The sequence below is a fragment of the Fukomys damarensis genome, unplaced genomic scaffold (assembly GCF_012274545.1).
Source record: "Fukomys damarensis isolate Sample0158 unplaced genomic scaffold, DMR_v1.0_HiC HiC_scaffold_36, whole genome shotgun sequence".
Taxonomy (NCBI): Eukaryota; Metazoa; Chordata; class Mammalia; order Rodentia; family Bathyergidae; genus Fukomys; species Fukomys damarensis.
Genome location: NW_022900948.1, coordinates 24,820,520 through 24,836,744, shown reverse-complemented (window position 1 = coordinate 24,836,744; position 16,225 = coordinate 24,820,520). Strand labels below are relative to the sequence as shown.

General features: G+C 41.6%; 1 long non-coding RNA gene across 2 annotated transcripts in view; it reads right to left on the bottom strand.

Annotated features, from left to right (window-relative positions):
* The window catches only part of LOC104872920, a 214,904-nt gene that overhangs the window by 85,370 nt on the left and 113,309 nt on the right, over window positions 1-16,225 (bottom strand). The window contains exon 3 of one of the 2 annotated variants that reach the window (XR_783309.1): window positions 5,113-5,206. The exons of the other annotated variant lie outside the window; for it this stretch is intronic. This is a non-coding gene — a long non-coding RNA (uncharacterized LOC104872920). Of the gene's footprint in view, window positions 1-5,112; window positions 5,207-16,225 lie in introns of those variants that run through there. 2 annotated transcript variants of the gene reach the window in all.

Sequence of the window (16,225 nt, the reverse complement as noted above, 5' to 3'; positions counted from 1 at the left end):
AAACTTTAACGGTGCTGTCAACTTTGGAAAAAGTTATCCCAATTTACTGTGTTGAGTTGGCATTGTACAGAAATGGACAGCCATATTGGTCCAGAAATGTTAATTTTTTTTTTTTTTATTCCATGTGTACAGGGGTAACACATTGTACTAAATATGTAAGGTCATATCTACGTAGGTTTGATTACAGAAACTAATAAAGTATTCTCTAAATAATGAAAAAAAAAGAATAAGACTACAAGAGCAAGAAGAAATTTAAATATGTTCAGGGACCATTTTCATCTTCAGAATTAAGGATTATTTTAATGTTACATCATGGCCTTTTCTCTTTTACTTTCCTTTTTAGTGGATTCCCTATTTTTAATGTTCATACAGAGATTTCTTTAACTGAAATACCGAATAGTTTCTCTGGTGTGGAAAACTATAATAGTACACAGGATCCTAATGAGATAATTAATAATGTGAAATAGGAAGTAAAGGGCTAAAAGGTGTAGGGAAAGTGGGAAGGGTGGGGGAAAGGTAATGAGGGAGAGGAAAAGAATATGAGAAACTGAAAAAATGGAAATAAAGTGTTTCTAAATGGGGAGGGGAGGAGGGGGTGAAGGGAGGGCAGGGACAAGGGGAAAAAATGAGAATCAAGACCTATTATGTAAAGGTACAGAATCCCAATGATGAATGTAACTGTATTGTATACCTAGATTGTACCAATAAATTCAATAAAAAGAAAAAAAAAAAGAATGTCATCTGGTATGTAGCAAGTGGTAAGTAAATGGAGGCTCTTTCTAACTTCATTTCTCTCCAGCTGCCTCAAGGTGTTTCCGTTCACAGCTTCTTGCTCCTGCCCCAAACTACTACCCCACTCCCCATTCTCTCCTTTTTTTTTTTTTTTTTTTTTTTTTTTTTTAGGGCAGGGGGACCAGAGATCGAACTCAGGTCCTTGCACTTGCAAAGCAGATGACAGAACCACTGAGCTAAATCCCAGCCCTTCCCCATTCTCTTTATGGAACATAGATGGTTATCACTTTCTCTGACTTAATATGCCCCACAAAAACTCTGTCAGTACTCCTCTCACCCTCTGGGACCTCTTTTACTTCTCTCTCCTTTGTCTATCCCTGAGCATGGCATTTCTATAGCTTTTTCTCACCATTGGTCACCTTTCTCCCAGTCTACACATTGATTTCTGTGCACCTGTACACTGACAACATCTAATCTGTATGTCCTGAGAACATCACACTTTTGAGTTCCTGACCCTTATTTCCACCTCCCTTCTCCACTTGGACTTCCACTTGTCAAAACTGGAACTGTCCTTGTCATCCCCAAACATGTTCTTTATCCTCCTGTCCCAATAACACAGCCATTGACCCCATTTCCCAGGCAAAAAACCTGGGAGTTGTCCTAGACTCCTCTTTCCATTCCACCTCCACATCTAGTCACCAAGTCTCACTGATCCCTCTTTTCCTGAAGTTGTCCGTCTCTCCAACTCCACTGTCCCTGCCTAGTTCAGCCTCCTGTTGTGGCTTTTACAGCTCTGAGACAGCTTCCTAACTGAGCTACTGGAAGACTCTGCAATAGGCTCCAGTCTCCTGCTCAGTGTATTATGCAAGGCTGAAGAAAAAAATAAAAGGCAGAACTAAAAGAGACAGAGAAACCAGGAAGCCAGGATGGCCAATGCTGCTTAATTATCAAAGGCAGTGGCCTGTCCAAGCCACTGATTTTTATTAGTAATCAACTGGGGTAAAGGCAAGCTATATGCAACAGCAGTACTATGTGCAAGGATGTACAGTCATGCAGTTTGTATAGAAATTAATGTAAGCAAGGCTCATCAAGGACAAGACAAAGTATTCTCAAATTAGGAACAGAATAGACAAAACATATGGTTGTAATTAGAACATTGTCCTAGTTAAGAAGGTTTAGTTATGGGAATGGAATTTGGGTGTGAGTTACTCTGACCTCGGCACTTAGGCTTCGGCTGTATTCACTTCTATAAGCAAGCCAAATGTGTGGTTAATGCTTTTCATCCTGTACTGCTCACAGCCTGCTTTGGACTTAAACAACACTGTGGTCTCCCACATACCATTTTAGTCTAAAAGCACCCATAGGCAACAGGTAAATGAGTGTACTTGTCTTCTAATAATTTGTGTGTGTGTGTGTGTGTGTGTGTGTGTGTGTGTGTGGTACTGGGGATCAAACTCAGGTCCTTGCACTTGCAAGGCAAGCTCCAGAACCACTGAGCTAAATCCCCAGCCCAAAAAAATTTTTTTTAGAAAAACAAAAACCATAGTTTGCCAAATTCTATTCTCCACTGTTGCAAAAATGGTCTCTCTTAACATGACTAAAGGTACATATTATTCCCCTGTCTAAAATCCTTCAACAACTTTTCAATGCTGTTTAAAGATCAAAATGCTTAGTGAGGCTACCAGGCCTCTGTGACCTGGTGTCTTCTTCTTCCATCCATCATCACATGCAACCTTGTGTTTTAACCTTTCCTGACTACTGCAGACTCTGAAATCTGCTGTGGTCATTTCCACCTCTGCACTTGTACACATGTTGATCCTTCTCCCTGAGGATGTTCTTTGTTGTCCTTATTCATTCTTGAAATGATATTACGGTTTATACCTAGTTATCCCCCTAAAGCCTCACATGCTCACAGGTGGGACTTCAGGGATGTGATTGCATTATGGTGGTGTGATACTCATCAGGGGATTAATCTACTGATGAATTTATCGCCAAATGTGATGTTGGGAGGTGAAGCCTGGTTGGAGGAGGTAGGTCACTGGGGGTATGGCCTGAAGGGTCTATCTTCCTCCTTCCTCCCTTGACATATCTCTCTGCTTCCCACCTGCCATGCCATGAGCAATTCTCTCTGCCATGCCCCGCTGCCATTCTGCCCTGCCTTGGAGCCAGTCAACTGTGGACTAAAACCTCTATAAACTATGAGCCAAAATAAACCTCTTCTACTTTGACTTGTAGGTGCTGAGTATAGTGTAGTGGTACTTCGGATCATAAACTTGATTCTTTCTGTGATTCCGATCATAAACCCAGGTGGATGAGAATCAAGTCAATGGTTAGGTTCATTGTAGATCTTCTGGGAAAATTTGATTCAGTTCTCATCCAGTTTGGTTTTCAACCAGAATCATGGAGAAAACTGATTTCATGAGCCAAGGTACCACTGTATTTTATCCCAGCAACAAGAAAGTAACTAAGACATTCATCAAAGTAACTGGCATTCATCCTTCAAGATTTATGTTGTCTCAATTCCTTATTGAAGCCTCCCATCTCAGAACTAGGGAAAATAAAGTATTTCTTGAAGTATATATTTCAAAGACAAATTGGGAGATCTTCAATGATAGACTATGTCTCATTCTTCTCACTTTTTAATAGCTAAAATAAGGGTTCACTTTACCTAGGAGGAAACACAAACTCATCACATAGGGCCGGGGATTTAGCTCAGCGGTTCGGTGGTCTGCCTTGCAAACGCAAAGACCCGAGTTCAATCCCTGGTACCAAAAACAAACAAACAAAAAAACTCATCACATAGCAAAAAAAAGAACCCCACAGGGACAGAAACCTGAAACACATGAATCTTGAATCTAAAACTTGTCCCTACTATACTCTGAAAGGCAAAAGAATTTTATCTGTCCAATGTCTACACTGCACAGAATGGAAATAACACTGCTAGTTTTTCTCCCTGCCTTCAGTTCAGTAATAGAAAAAGGGAAATGGAGCCCTGTATGGATGATCTAAGTAAAACTATTTTCTCTTTCTTTTCTCTCTTCTCTTATTTTTCTGGTCTTCTGAGCAAGCTGGTGATGCAGCCCAGAAGATTCAAGGGTCACTACCACCCTAACAGGCTGAAGAGAGTTCTTAGTGTGTGGACGGGCCCTTCAGTTGCTGGCTCCTTCTAATACATCCTTCACAAAGTAAGTAAACCAATCGACAGACATGAATTTTCCTTCCTTATCATGTGTTCTCACAATACAATGGTTAGTGAAGATCCTGGTTTCCATGGTGACCCATTTTACAACTCATATGCCTTATAGTATAGAGACTGCATAACACAGTTTGGGGTATTAGTTTATGTGAAAAGGCTTATTTATGAATAAATAACCCAGAATTGCCATTATTACCATTCTGCAATGGGCTAAACGTTTAAAAAAAAAAAAAAACATTTTAATGTTTGATGGGTTCATGGGAAGGAAGGCACCATCCCATCTTCAGGCACTTAAGTCTGAAATCTAAGCCTTTAGGGCATATGACAGCTGGCCTTGGCCTCTTGGCCTATGGTTCATGGCAGAATTCTTGGCTGTGGAGCTCCACAGAATTCTAGGAGTCCCCTGAGACCTTTAGGAGGTCTGCAAACAATGAGGTATTCTCCATTAATTGTTAAAGGTTTACACTGTGTCCTCTTGGTTTCTATATTAGGTTACAGATAAGAATTTTGTTTCCAAGAAGATAGCCCTACAACCTATTCAAAAACATTAAAAATAAAACAATTACATTCAACTTGACAGGATAAATTAATGGATCTGGAACATACCTAGAGCTCAACTTGGAATAGATCTGTAGATTTCTAGTTTTGTCAAGCAATTCTTTCAGATGAAAATAAAAGTCTGGAGATATTGGACAGACAACTGATCAATAAGCCCACTCTTAGCTTCCCACACCACCCTTCAGGAGCTACACGCTAGAAGCATCAGGACCAATGTCCTTGGTCCTGAACCACTTGGGCTCTCTTATCCTGAAACTGCACCCTCTCCTCCCCACTTCATCACCACTTTCTGCCTCCTTGCTATGTCTTCCCATTTGATGGTTAACATTAAACTCAGCCTTGATATTTGGCCCAATTGTCCCAGAAGCACAACTTTGATTTGTTTCAAATGCAGTGCTGGCTCTCTTGCATCAGACGCTATTGTGGTTCAGATAAAAAATGTCCCCTCAGAAGGCTCATGTGTTCAGAGGTAGAAGTGACTGGAAGGTGATTGGATAATTAGGGCACCAACATCATCAGTGGATTAAGTCATTCATGTATTCATGGCTCAATGGGCTGTTAAGAGGTCTTGCATAGTTAGAAGTAGATTCAGGGGCATTACCTGGAAAGGTATATCTTGTCCCCACCTCTTTCCTCCCTCTCTGCTTCCTAACTGCCATCAGGTGAATAGCTTTCCTCCATCACGTCTTGCTTCAGTGACGTTTTTGTTTCACCACAGACCTAAAAGTAATAGAGCCAGGTGAACATAGACTAAATCCTCTGAAACCATGAGGTAAAACGAATCTTTTTCTCTGGTATTTTGTCACAGCCTCAAAAAGCTCACACACACATATTTAAATATGGAATTGTTTCTCTGGGGTGAGAAACAAAATGGGTAAATAAGGACCGTAATGTATAATAGATATTGGGAAATAGGAAGAAAATGTTCAAATGAGAAAGGGAATATGGGGCAGGGAGGGAAAAAAAAAAGAACTAGACGGGAAAAATGGGGGGGAAAGCTTTTGTAAATATAGAGGGGAAGAGGGGTTGAAGAGAGGGGAGAGGACTGGAGAAAAAGAAGAATCAAGATATACTATGTACAGGTACAAATTCCCTATGCCATGAAGGGACATCTATTAAAAAAAATAAAAAAGCTAACACGGAATTATCTTGTATCTCTCCACCTCAGACTGCCTTAGTGACACACATTCTGAGTCCACTGAACTCCTGAAACTTTGCCCTGCAAATTAGGCCTGGACAGATCTTACTCAGTCAGCATACCAGCCCACGAGGAACAAAAACAAAGCATAAATCTCGAACATACCAACAAGCTCCCCCTAAGTGGACAGAAGAATGGAGTTATAGTTACTAACTCAGCAAAGATTAATCACACTTCCACTATACAACATTCAATATTCTAGGACCTAAAGATTGAGAAGCTATGCCCTCTGCCCACAAGATGTTCCCATACATAACGGAAGAGACAGTAAAAGATGTAACTATCTGGGAAACTCACCACAACATAATAGACTCCGACTTACAAGGACACAGTACCAACTGTAAACTGTGAATGTACACAAACATTCAGCCTAGTGCCTACTCTCCCACTCCCATTTCTTCTCACTTCTCCAGTGCTACTTAAGCTCCAGCTGCTGAAAAATCCTTCCCTTGCCATGATCCTTCACACATCTGTTTGCCCACGCTCCTTCCTCCTCTGGAATGGCTCTCTGCATTCTTCTCTTCCAGCTGCCACTTAGTTATTCATCATATGTTGCCCACATCTAATTCATAGGTGAATGCCTCTGGCAGCCAGCAGCTCCTTAACAGAGCTGAATGAACGCATGCACAACCCAAGTGTCTGCCCATCTGAATTTTTCAAGCAGAATTAGTCTACCGTCTTCTCCGTAATCCCACAACCCTTTGTATACATCTTCTTCAAAGTTCATAGTAGTATACTCTACTAAAATTATGGACTTATGTGTTTCAATCCCTACTGTCAATTCCTTAAGAATAGGGATAGTGTCTTGATTATGTTTTATACATTACTCATTTTCCTAATACCTATAACACCATCATGAAATTAGCACCATTTGACATGTTTTTTATATATAGTATGTGCCCCCAAAATTAGGATAAAGCGATAAATATAAGAATGAGCTAGGTGTGGCAATGTGCACTGGTAATCCCAGCACTCAGGATGTGAGGCAGGATCACAAGTTTGAGCCAAGCACAGTGACTTAGCTAAGGAACGTAGGGACTTAGCAAGAGCCTATCTCAAAACACTTTTTAAAAGAAAGAAAGAAAAGGGCTAGGGGTGTAGCTTAGTACCAAAAAGAGGGGGAAAAATTTTTTCAGGTGCAAAACAGAGAGGATTTATTTACACTTGTGATACTGCTAAAGGCTATATAGAGAACTTGGCATAAGGACTGGGCCTAGAAAAATTATTAGAAGTGTGCCTAATGGGGTGGGGGGGAAAGGTACTCCAAGAGAGGGAATGCTGTGAGAGAGATGAGGAAGAGTGGAAGAATATGGCAGACTCGGGGAGCACTGATTACGTTGCTGTGGTTAGGGCTGAAGAAAGTGGGCCAAAACAGTGCCACGCACAACTGCAGGGGCGAGAACAAACGATGGCTTTGGTGGTCTTGCTTAGGAATGAGGATTTTATTATGGGGCCAATGGAGAGCCACCAGGGTATGGCACATTTAGATGTGCATTCTACAGAGATAAATATGGACTGGTGATGAAAGAGAGCTTGAAGATCGGAGACCTTTCCAAAGCAGCTGACCTTGTTCCTCTCTAGGGAACTGATGGAGATTTGGACCGAGACAATGAATATGGAGTTGGAGAAGAGATCTTTGGGAAATGACTGAACAGGATCTCTAATTCTACACAAAAGGAGCCTCGGTACAGAAAGGAGCTGATGAAAATGTAAAATAAAAGAATTGAAACCAGCCAAGTGCACACCTGTAATTCCACACTCAGGAGGCTGAGGCAGGAGCATCACTGAGAGTTTGAGGTCAGCCTGAGCTACACAGTAAGATCCTGTCTCAAAAAAAAAAAAAAGTCAGGTGGTTAGATGAGCTAAATTGCCAAGGCACTGATTGGCCTTCTACAAGAAAAGAGTTCAAATTCAGAGGTTAAGGAGATGTTATGATGAACAGAGAACCCAACTAAGAAAAACTTTCCACCACATTTTACAGGAGTTCCCAGACCTGTGAGGAAAGCTGGGTTCTTGGCTGAGGTTCTTACTCAGCTGATGAAGGAGAGCAACTTGTGCGTGACTAATGACCCCATACCAGGCCTCAGGAGCTGTAATGGGAGCTGCTGACAGATGTGGGGAGTGTTCTCAGTACTCCTCAGGGAGGAACAACTGCAAAGTCTGCTTCCAGGGACAGGTGAGACTCTTGTGAAATGTCCTAGCTGTTGGTATGTGCGTGGGCTATGGCTCAAGCACCCTGAAAGTTTCTGGCCCTGTAGAAGGCTGACCCTAATGTCTTAGCTGTGAGAGTTCTTGGGGGCCTCCCCTGGCTGGAGCTCACTTTCCTTATCTGTAAACAGAGATGGCAGCAGAAACTACTTTGAAAGTCAATTGTGAGAAACTGATGAGAAAATGGATGAGAAGGTACTTGGTTAAAAAAAAAAAAAGCACTAATAAATGGTAGGAGATTAGTATTACTATTTTATAAGTATTTATTTCTTCATGTTTCTAAGAAAAATGTGGTTTGTTTCTATATGATTTGTGTAAACCATCTCATGTGTTAGCAATTTTTTTTCTGAAGTAAATAATTCTTCTCTTAAAAGGGAAGTGATGCTCTGCGGGTGATCAGCAAAACAACAAACTTGACTGCAGTCTTCCCAGTGCCCAGGAAGGAGAGTCTCTCAGCATTTGCAATGGTTCCGAGAGGCAGAGAGAAAGGGTGCTGACCACAGGCAAGAAGAGAAGACCTCTGCAGTTTGAAAAGTCCCAAGGGATGTACTGAAGACTCACTGCACCTCTGCATAAGTTTGACAGCTGAGGGGAAAGGAATGCCTCAGTGTCTACGGCTGAGAGGAGTGAAAAAATGCAGACTAAGCAGAGTTGAAGAAAACTCATTTCTTTATTTATAATTATTCATCAGGTTGTTTCTTCTTTATCTTATGTCCATGAGTTTGTTTAGAAAACACTTTCACTGTCATTATTCTGTATAGTCCTTACACTGAAATACACAGGTAGATATTACTGAGGCTTTTTTGGGGTTGGTTTGGTTTCTTGAGATTGTCCATTCGCTCTAAGCCAGTGGATCTCAAACTTCTTGAAGTAGGACAGAGTTCCCCAAGTTCACCAGAGTTCCCTGGACTGATTCTGAGTTTGACCAAAGCATGAGGTCCAGAGTGCTAAGCTGATGCTTCTCTGGGATGAAATCAAAAGACAGAGGCTCTGAATTTCCCCTGCTTTCTCCCTGGCCTGATGCAGGCAATGAGTTTCCAGGCGATTAGTTGACAGGATTCAGTCAAGGACACCAGGTTCTAGCTTAGACTTGAAGGGACAGAGCTGGCTGGTGTTCCAACCCCCCAGAAGGGTACTGTTCTGGCTGCACTTCCACGGTGCCTTCCCTAAGACACAGTTTTGCTCATTAAACACTGTCTTGCTCAATCAACATTGACCAAGCCACCACCGTGTCCCAAAGGCTGGGTCAGAACCAGCCACACACCCAAAACACAGCATCATAAATGCTATGAGAAAGATGTGAGCCAGGGCAGGGAAGACTAACTCTGCTTGGGCCAGAAAAAGGCTCCCAGGGGAAGTGACATTTGAAAGTATGAGTGCACCAAGCAGAGAAGGGGAAGCAAGTTCATGGTAGGGGAAGCAGCTGGCAGCAAGGCCAGAGGTGTCTGGGCACAGTGCGGCTTGAAGTGTGGGGATGCAGGTCAGGAGAGGTTGGGTCAGATATGAAGGACCAACTTGGGCTTAGTCTTAAACAGTAGGGAGCCTTCTCTTTCTCATTACCATCCCTCTCCACAGCTCTCCTCTCTGCTCTTCTCTCTCCCCTGTAGGAGGCTAAAGAAGAGAAAAGCAAAGAAGGAAAGGAAGAGCAGGCAAAGGGGAAACACAAAAAAGAAGAAGGCCATTTCAGTACCCTTTTATGAGCCCCATCTTTAAAAGCTATTGCTTGTTTTAGACAGAATTAGCAAATGAATGACTCCTGGCCTCAGGAGATTTCACTGCAGAATGTTCAACCAGAAGGGCTTGTGGCCAGCTTTGGATGATACAGTTTAGGTGGATCCAGTGCAGATTTGAATAGTGATTCCTAACTGCTTGATTTCAGCGACCATCCCTTCAAGTTGTGATTTGATTTGATTTTTGTATTTTTAGTGGCTGTTGACTAAAAATATATAAAATATAAAAGGGAAAAAATCTGCTATTAATTCAGCTAGAGCAGTGATGGTGAATCTATGGCACACATGCTGTGGCAGGCTTTTTGTAACATTGAAAGCTCTAAAAAGTTCACCATCAAGAGCTAGAACCAAGTCACACTCATCTCATATGATTCATGAACTTTGGAAAATCATTGTACAATAAGCTATATCAAAGACAAATAGCACACAGTAACAAACATCTGAACATATGTGAGAGACCAAAGACAAATGCCTTGCTATATAAAGAGTTCTTATAAGTTCATAAGAAAGACCAACAACTCAATAGGAAAAATAGTGCCTGACACAGTATAGAAAAGGTGATGGGAGAGCACTACATTCACCCGTGATTGGGAAAGTAGGAATGGGTATTTGGAAGAAAATTTGACCATAATTACAGAAATGTAAAATATTCTATTGCTGGACAGAGATATTCCACTTCTAGAAATGTAGTCTACATATAAGATCACATATATTCACAAAGAATGGACAAATGAGTCGGATTCCATAAGGGGCAACCATAACACAAAAGTATTTATTTTCTCCTCACCCTACAAACTCATTCACTTGGTGCTTTAATTCCCCAAATCAGGCTGTAACTTCAAAGCACACTCCAGTGTGTCTATGGGTACTGGAACAAATCTCACCTGAAAGGTTCTCCCTTGTCAGCTCAGGCTACTTCAGATGTGGGTGCCAGCTACAAGGGAGGAAACAAAGATGTCCTCTCTCTTCCCCTCACACTGCTGCCTCCCACAGGACAGGAGTCAGGAAAAGAAAAAGCAGGAAAGCGGGGCAAAGGCTCCCAGGGCCAAGACTTCTCGGAGCAGGGCCTCTGTTCCCTGGGCTGGAAATTTATGTGGGCTCCCCAGATATCCTGCCCTTGGGCACTTCCTCAGGCCTTTGCCTAATATGAGAGGTTCCCTCACCCTTCTGCTTTCTGTTTCCGCTTCTTCTGCTGTTTCAGAGGGCCGGCTAGGAAGTGTCATTAGCGTGGCTCTAGCTTCTCCTACTAGCCCTTTTTTGGCCCACAGACCAAGTGCTTTGCCTTTCCCAGCTCCCTGACTCCTGTTAGGACTCATTCTCCACCACCTCAGGCCAGCCTAGCCTCAGCCTCTTTGTGACAGCTTTACCTACCAGATTCAGGTCCCAGGGACTGGTGCCAGGTCTGAGAGTTCTTTTTCAGCCTTTCTGTTAATTTATCCCAACTAACCTTCTAATGTGAAACGGTGGGGGGACATCACAGCAGTGACAACACTCTCCAAAGAATGTCTCCTCTCTGTTCCTCTCCACGCCACATCTAAAGGCTCAAGTCAGACAATGGTCCTGGCTGGCACAACACACTACATATTCTCTACACGGCCTGCCCAGGTGGTCTATCGCCTCATTTAAGACTGGAACAGAGATTGAATACCTACTTTATCATTTCTGGGGATTTAGAGCCTCAGTCAGAAACTAAGAGTTCCACTTGAATATCCTGTTATATGTATATTCCACATATATCATTTACAACACCAGAATAATTGGAAAAAATAACCGCAATGTCTGGTAAGTAAATCAATGGAACAGCCATATGATAATCTGCATATGTCATTATAGAAAAAGCTCTACCCAATATATTAAAGTTTTTTAAAAGCAGAGGAGGATGAAATAGGTTTTCATCCGTATGTGAGGGACAGTTTATTTTAAAGGGTTGGTTGTATCTGCACAGAAATTTTCAAAGGGACAGTTTGTTTTAAAGGGATGGTTGTATCTGCACAGAAATTCAAGAGATGGGACTAAAGATTGGGAAAGTAAAGAGACCAGCTAATCATTGTATGGTTGTTCTGCTTTGTTTTGTTTTAGTACGGGGATTAAACACATGGCCTCACACTGAGCTGCCTCCCCAGCCATTTTTTAAAATTTCATTTTGAGACAGGGTCTTGTTAAACTGCCTTGAACTTGAGATTCATTTACCTTGGCCTCCCAATTAGTTAGGATTACAGTCACTATTTAACAATTAGTACTTTTTATATTTGAACCACAATGCATTCATATTATGAATTTTAAAACCTATTCTAAGGTAACTATAGTTGACAACAACATGTTAACTACATGATTCAAAATACCTAACAGACTTTGAATGTTCCAAAAGTAATAATAATCTTTAACAGCCAATTACTCTGATCTAATTTGATTATTACATATTATAGATGTATTGAAATATCTTGATGTAACTCATAAATATGAGCAATTATTATGTATCATTTAAGATCAAAATATATACTAAAAAAGAAAACATTATTATTATGGTCGTAAACCCATGCATCTCTACCAACTGGTCTTCAACAACAAAGGTGCTGAATACACACTTTGGAAGAAAGGTCATTCTTCAAAAAGTAGTGCTAGGAAATTGGATTTCTACATGCAAAAGTATAAAACTAGACCCTCATCTCTCACCATATAAAAAAATGAACTCAAAATGGATTAAAGACCTAGTGTGAGAATTGAAATATGAAGCTAATAGAAGAAAACATGAGAAATGCTTCCAGACATTATAATAGTCTAAGACTTTTTTTTTTTGGATAAGACTGTACAAGCAAAGAAACCAAAAGCAAAAATAGACAAATGGAATTACACCAAAGTAAAAATCTTCGGCACAGCAAGGAAAATAATCAACAAAGTAAAGAGAAAACTTATAACATGGAAAAAATATTGGCAAGTCACACATCTGACAAGAAGTTAATATACAGAATATACAAAGAACTCAATATCAAAAAGCATCCAAATAAGCCAATCAAAAATAGCCAGTGAGGTGGACCTGGTAGTACAAGCCTGAAATCCCAGCACTCTAAGAAGCTGAGGCAGGAGGTTAGCAAGTTCAAGCCTAGCCTAGACAACTTAGCATAGTGAGACTGTCGCAAAACTTAAAAATTTTAAATGGGTTGGGGATATAGTTCAGTATGAAGGCCATGGATTCAATCCCCAGTACCACAATACATACATACATACAATATAAAAACTTTTTGAAATAGCCATCACATCTAAATAGGCATTTCTCAAAGGAATATATATAAATGCTTAATAGGTATATGAAAAAATGTTCAACATCACTAATCATCAGGTAAATGAAAGTCAAAACCACACTGAGATATTACTTCATTCTAGTTAAAATGGCTATTATCAAAGGCAGGCTGGGAGGGTGGTGTATCCCTAGAATTCTAGCACTCAAGAGATTGAGACAGAAGGATCAAGAGTTCAAGGCAAGCCTGGGCTACACGGTGAATTTGAGGCCAGCCTGAGCTCCACAGTAAGACTTATCACAAGAGAAACTAACACCAAAGATAACAAGTGCTGGCAAGAGGGTGGAGAAAAGTGAATCCTTTCATATTGTTAATGGAAATGTATAGTAGTATAGCTATTATGAAAATCAATATAAAGATTACTGGAAAATTTTTACAAAGAACTATCATTCAGTCCCACTAGTATATCCTAAGGAATTGTAGTCAGTGTGTGGAAGAGACATCTGCACTCCCACGATTATTGCAGAACTATTCACAATAGCCATGAAATAGAAACACAATAAGTGTCTATCAACTGATGCATGGATACAAAGGAGTACTAGTCAGCCATAAAAAGGTGATGTGATCCTGTCATTTAAGACAACATGAATGGAACTGGAGATCATTATTTTAAACAAATAAGCCAGGCACAGAGAGACAGGTACCACACAATCTCGCTCATAAGTAGAATCTAAAAAAGTTGATCTCATACATGTGAAAGAATGCAGGCTGGAGAGAGAAGGGAGAGAAAGAGAAGGGGAAAGGTTGATTAACAACTGCTAAGTTATAGTTGGACAGGAGAAAGACTTTCTGGTGTGCTATGTATGGCACAGTAAGGTAAACAGAAAACATGTGAATATTTTTTAAAAGCTAGAAGAAAAGATTTTGCATTCTTCTATCATAAAGAAAAAAATAAATGTTTGAAGAGACAGATATATTCACCTAACCTCTGGAGTAGCATGAGTAGTAACCTCTGAGTGTCCCCCATATACCCAGGCAACTGGACCATAACTGGAGACTGCTGCTTTTACAAGCAAATCTGCAGTGATCGTCCTTACACGTACAATTGCTTGAGGTAACGACATTACCATCCATTAGATCCCTTAGGTGGGATCGCTGCCGTAACATTTAAAATATTGACAGATGTTGCCAAAGTTCCACAAACCTCCTTTCCTTGCCAGCCCCTCTCGGCAGCCCTGCAAGCCATGTGGTTGATACAACTTATAAACCACAATGAGCAGCTTATGATCTCCACAAGGGGACTCACTGACCTACATTATGGCTTCTCCTTCAGAAGTATGACTGTCCCTGCAGCCATCCCAGTGGAGTAAGTTGGGGGAGTGAAGAGGAATGTTATATTTATATTGCACAACCATAGATTAAATTTGGAATGAAAAGCAAAGTCTGTCTGCATCCACCTCACTAAAACAAAATACAAATCACCCACGCACTCTCTTGCACGTGCCCAGCAGCTTCATGCTTGGCCCCAGACTCCATGTGGACTTCCTGTCCACTCTCTTCTGCCCTTAGATAACTTAGTGAGTTTTCTCTCCTTGCTGAGACAAAATACCTGACACCCCAAGTTAAAGGAGGAAAGGCTTATTTGGCTCACAGTTTGTAGAGTTTCTGGCTCTAAGGTAGGGTGGCAGGGCAGAGGGGCATCACAGAAGAGAAACAGTCCATGGCAAAGCAGGGAAGGCAGAAGGCAGCAAGAAGCAATGACAGCAACCTTCTTTCTGTCTCTTATATTTTATTCAGGCTACATACCCACTTAGGGCAGGTATCACCCACACCCTTAATCCTAGCATCACACTGTGAATCGACCCCAGAACATCCTTGATTGCACCATCACACACCCTAGATTGAACTACCTCTGATAAGCCTATGACCACATGAGGCTGTGGGGGAAATCTAGATATAAGCCATAATGGTAATCATGTGGACCTGCTCTAATCGTGTGGAAAAAACAGTGAATAATGGGGCCAGAACTGTTCTGGACTCCAAGCAAGAAAAGGACAAGAGCTGTTTGTTTTGGAGAAGAAAATATCCTATCACTGATGAAAATTGTCATCAAAAATCTCAAAGGGGTATCCCATGAAAAGAGAAGATGGTTGAAATGCAGAATAGGTACAAAAGTGGAGCCAGGGATGGTGGTGCACTCCTGTAATAGCAGCACTCAGGAGGCAGAGGCAGGAGGATTGCTACAAGTTCAAGGCCATCCTGGGCTACATAGTGAGTTCAGGACAGGCTTGAACTATGCAGTGAGACTCTATCTCCAAAGCGGGGTGGCAGAGGGAGATGCAAAAGTTTGGAGCAATACACAGGCAGATTTGAAAGCTAGATAAAATAGAGATTTCTAACCATTAAGAACATCCTGAATTTTCAGGAAAACGTTTACAATAGTCAGTCAAAATCAGTGACCTCAAGGGAAAGGCCAAGGGTGATGTGCCTGGCCACACAGAAGAGCAGAGGGGAGGTGGAAGTAAAGCCATGGCAGCATCAACAGCATTGTCTGAGCAGATGCACTTGGTCACCAGGGAGTCACAGCTATGTCCATTTATTTTATTACTTTTGTGAAATCCACCTGCACCAGGATATGACCTATGCTTTTCCATCTCAGAAACCTGAGTTAACCAAAGTAGGACTAGATTAGTCTCTCATAGATGATTCACATCAAAGAAGCTCAGGGAGAGACGGGTGCATAAACCAGCGTGCTGGTGTAGGCACTTACAGAAGACAGGTGCGGACAGATCAGACTCTCAAGTCCTCCACATCCAACACCCTTCTCAGTGTCAGGTGGGCTCAATAGGGACAGCTGTGGCCTTGGAACGAAAGTTTTCGAATCAATGGCCAAGACTATTTCAGACAATGCCAGGCAAGGCTCTGACTGGACCCCACCATGGCTTCCCTTAATCCTCACTTTCATGGAGGGTTGAAGCCGCTCTCCTTCTAGGGCAGGGGTACAGAGTACAGAGTACAGACTGGTACTCTGTGACCTGTCACGAACTGGAGGAGGAAGTGTGAGACAAACAATCAAAGCTTCACCTCCATGCTCACTGCATGCATCACTGCCTGAGCTCCACTTCCTGTCCGAGCAGCAGTTAGATTCTCACATAAGCGTAAATCCTACAAGTCATTTGCTCCTTTAAGTCCTCCACCCCTCACCCCCACCCTCACCCATGGAAAAACTGCTGCCCACGAAACCAGTCCTACTGTCAACAAGGTTGGAAATCACTGTTCTAGTGTATAAATTCCCCGGTCCTGTCAGTGGTAAGCCCTGCTCTTCTGAGAGACTTTTTAACCTGACTTTATGAATCTTTACTCGGGT